Source organism: Mustela erminea, chromosome 3 (assembly GCF_009829155.1).
Source record: "Mustela erminea isolate mMusErm1 chromosome 3, mMusErm1.Pri, whole genome shotgun sequence".
Taxonomy (NCBI): Eukaryota; Metazoa; Chordata; class Mammalia; order Carnivora; family Mustelidae; genus Mustela; species Mustela erminea.
This window is the reverse complement of record NC_045616.1, coordinates 8,474,216-8,479,030: the sequence shown is the minus strand read 5'-3', so window position 1 is coordinate 8,479,030 and position 4,815 is coordinate 8,474,216.

Sequence of the window (4,815 nt, the reverse complement as noted above, 5' to 3'; positions counted from 1 at the left end):
TCTTTCCAGATTAAATGTGCTTTAATTACATTTTACTCAGCATGTCACGGTGTATATAGCATAGAGACAGTATGCAATAGTTCCCTTCACCAACATGTGAAAAATAAAAACCTACATCTGAGTTACTTCCAAGTGCTAGTCCTAGACAAGAAAAAAGTTTGCAACAGAATATAAATCACATACTGCTTCCTTTATTGATATAATCTTACCAAGAAAAAAAAAAGCTTATCTAAAAAGCATATTTTGTAATGTGATTGACTTACATTATTGCACAAGTTCCTTATATCAACAGTCCACAGGCCATGCTTGAGCAGCAGAAGTCTGTATGACTAATTTAACAGAGGAAGCAGTGTTTCCATCCTGAAAAATCCCATGTGGTTCAAGGGTTGTCCCATGTGTAGAGGAGAAATTAATCAATATGAAGTATGGCAGATGAACTGCTCCTCAGATCAGATAAATCCAAGATAAGCTCTTATAATTGAAGGCAAAAGGCATTTTTTTTAAATTATAAGAAAAATTTTAATTATAAAAAGGAGGCTGTAATTTAAAAGACTGCAAAGACATAATATGCTTCATTAGATTTTGTAAAATGCTGTTTTTCTTTTTTTTTTTAATTTCTTTTCAACGTAACAGAATTCATTGTTTTTGTACCACACCCAATGCTCCATGCAAAACGTGCCCTCCATAAAACCCACCACCTGGCTCCCCCAACCTCCCACCCCCGACCCCTTCAAAACCCTCGGGTTTTTTTTCAGGTCCATAGTCTCTCATGGTTCACCTCCCCTTCCAATTTCCCTCAACTCCCTTCTCCTCTCCATCTCCCTATGTCCTCCATGTTATTTATTATGCTCCACAAATAAGAGAAACTATATGATAATTGACTCTCTCTCTGCTTGACTTATTTCAACCAGCATAATCTCTTCCAATCCCATCCATGTTGCTACAAAAGTTGGGTATTCATCCTTTCTGATGGAGGCATAATACTCCATAGTATATATGGACCACATCTTCCTTATCCATTCAACCGTTGAAGGGCATCTTGGTTCTTTCCACAGTTTGGCCACTGTGGCTATTGCTGCTATAAACATTGGGGTACAGATGGCCCTTCTTTTCACTACATCTGTACCTTTGGGGTAAATACACAGTAGTGCAATTGCAATGTCGTAGGGAAGCTCTATTTTTAATTTTTTTAATTAAATTTATTTATTTTCAGCATAACAGTATTCATTATTTTTTTCACCACACCCAGTGTTCCATGCAATCCATGCCCTCCATAATACCCACTACCTGGTACCCCAACCTCCCACCCCCCCACCACTTAAAACCCCTCAGATTGTTTTTCAGAGTCCATAGTCTCTCATGGTTCACTTCCCCTTCCAATTTCCCTCAACTCCCTTCTCCTCTCCATCTCCCTATGTCCTCCATGTTATTTATTACGCTCCACAAATAAGAGAAACCATATGATAATTGACTCTCTCTCTGCTTGATTTATTTCAACCAGCATAATCTCTTCCAGTCCCATCCATGTTGCTACAAAAGTTGGGTATTCATCTTTTCTGATGGAGGCATGATACTCCATACATAGTGTATATGGACCACATTTTCCTTATGCATTTGTCCGTTGAAGGCATCTTGGCTCTTTCCACAGTTTGGCGACTGTGGCCATTGCTGCTATAAACATTGGGGTACAGATGGCCCTTCTTTTCACTACATCTGTATTTGTGGGGTAAATACCCAGTAGTGCAATTGTGGGGTCATAGGGAAGTTCTATTTTTAATTTCTTGAGGAATCTCCACACTGTTTTCCAAAGTGGCTGCACCAACTTGCATTCCCACCAACAGGGGAAGAGGGTTCCCCTTTCTCCACATCCTCTCCAACACATGTTGTTTCCTGTCTTGCTAATTTTGGCCATTCTAACTAGTGTAAGGTGGTATCTCAATGTGGTTTTAATTTGAATCTCCCTGATGGCTAGTGATGATGAACATTTTTTCATGTGTCTGATAGCCATTTGTATGTCTTGATTGGAGAAGTGTCTGTTCATATCTTCTGCCCATTTTTTGACATGAGTATCTGTTTTGTGTGTGTTGAGTTTGAGAAGTTCTTTATAGATCCTGGATATCAGCCTTTGTCTGTACTGTACATTTGCAAGTATCTTCTCCCATTCCATGGGTTGCCTCTTTGTTTTGTTGACTATTTCCTTTGCTGTGCAGAATCAAAAGGCATTTTCTACATTATGCATTCATTTATGAGTATAGGTTCCATCTATTCTAAAACCTTCTTTTGCATGATTTTTAACTTCCTGTCCTATCAGAGCTGAAATTTTAACCAGCAGAGTTAGGGTAAAGATGATTTTTCCCCCATTTATTACAAGTGAATCATTTGCCAAAGAGATTTTTTAATGCATAAAGCAATTTAATTTATATTCAGTAGTTTAAAGTAAAAAGATTTCTAGTCACCTTCTTTTAAAATTAAGGGAAAGAGGAGTCCAAGATGGTGAAGTAGGAAACATTAATTTCTTCTGGCCCCAGGAATTCAGCTAGATAGCTATCAAATCATTCTGAACACCTGCATACTCAGCTGGAGATTGGAGAAAAGAATAGCTACAAATACAAAAAGACAAGCGATCATTTTCCATAAGGTAGGAGGTGCAGAGAAGTGAATCCAAGGCGATATATGGGAAGATAAACTCCAGGGGGAGGCAAACTCCATCAGCCAGCTTCTAGCAAATGATAGAGCAGAGGAGCACAAAATCAGAACTTTTAGGAGTCTGATTCTCTGAAGGTCATCCCTCAGGCAGCCAAGCAGGAGGTAGAACACTTGCTGGGACAGTGTGGTCCCCGGATTCTCAGGGTCACAGGAAACCTTGTGCAGCAGAGATCCCTAGTACCAGAATGGGGAAGCCAGCCCAAAAAATGAGCCCAGGAGTGGGATTTCAGCTCAGGCATGACTGTGATCTGCAGCACTGTTGGCCCCTACTCCTGGAGCAGGGGCCCAACAAGTGGCAGAACCAGGGAGAGCCCCCTTCCTCTTGTAGGAGTAATAGTGAGTAGCACACCACAGGATGCTTCTGGGTTTGGAAACTCAAAACAGGGTCACATCCCTGAGATAGAAATGCTCGGTCACAGGCTGGGTGAGCACAGACTGTGGCCAGAGACCAGACAGACAGGAGTGATTGACTACTTCTCTCAGAGGGCTCACTGAGGAGTGGGGCCCCAAGCTTTCAGCTCCAGGCCCAGAAATTGTGAGGTCGCCATTCTCATTCTTATCCTCTAAACCTGCACAGAAAGACTTCAGGGAACAAAAGCCACATAGAGCAAACGAGCAGATTACTTAGCCAGGCCTCCAAACAAGGATGCAGCAATTCAATCTGGGGAAAAGTTATTTGATAATCAACACAACATGCCCTCCCACAGAAGATGTGTGAGTCTATGGAGTTTGGTACAGGCAGAGGTGGATACAGATTGACCTGGATGATTTGTTAAGGGGCATGGACCAGGACACTGAAACTCTGCGCTGGAGATTCCTGCATGGCCACATTTGCTCTAACCATCTAGAGAGAAGCAGAAAGATACCAGGGAACAAAAGCCACACAGCCAACCAGCTCACATTAAGTTCATCCCCCTGACAAGAGGTGGGGCAACTCCACCTAGGCTAAGACACCTGAGAAGCCAAGCAACAGGCCTTTCCCGAAGAAGACCGACTAGAAGAACAGATGAATAAGCTTTTAAGCTTATTTCCCAGAGCACTGTAAAACTCCAGTGCCAGGGGGAAATAATATAAGGAGCCCCAGGTGTTCCCTTCCAACTTGATTATACTTTAGGCTAAAATGTTATATTTCTTTATTAGTTTTTTTTCTTATTTTCTTTTTTTGACCTTGCTGTCATTTCAAATAGATTTGTATTTCCCAAACTATGTATTAAGTCACTTTTTAACTTTTGTTTTCACATATATATATAATAGACTTATACCCCAAACATACTCCTTGGATTCATTTCTCTACACCTCCTACCTTGTGGCCCATTTTTCACTCTATTCAATTTTATCTTGATATATATGCAAGTTCTGGTTTTTTGCAATGTTGGGATATAGTGTCTTCTAACACAGAGACCAAAAATAAAGCAAAAACAGGCAAATCACCCTGCTGTGTCCACTCGGCGAGGTTATCATCTCTCTCCCTGTCCCCCCTCTTTTTTTTCTCTCTTTTATCTTTGTTTTTTGTATTGTTTCAGATCATCTGCTTTAATGGTGTATCTTTGGTAGCTTTAGACTACTTTGGATTTTTGTGTGGGTGCATTTTGCTTGGGTCATGGTTGATATTTTGGACTCTGTACATTCCTTCAACCATTTCTCAACAGAATGACTAGGAGGAAGAACTCCCAACAAAGAAAAGAACCAGAGAAAATGGTCTCTGACACAGAACAAATAGATATGAATATAAGCAAGATATCAGAGATAGACTTCAAGGTAGCAATTATGAAGTCAATAGTTAGGCCTCATAAAAGCATTAGCAACCTGGGGCGCCTGGGTGGCTCACTGGGTTAAGCCTCTGCCTTCAGCTTAGGTCATGATCTCAGGGTCCTGGGATCGAATTCCACATCAGGCGCTTTACTCAGCAGGGAGCCTACTTCCTCCTCTCTCTCTCTGCCTGCCTCTCTGCCTACTTGTGATCTCTCTCTGTCAAATAAATAAATAAAATCCTTTAAAAAAAAGCATTAGCAACAAGAATCTCTGAGGGCAGAAATGTGGTCTAATAGGCCAAACTTTAAAATGCTATGAATAGAATACAGTCTAAACTGGATACTCCAACAACCAGGG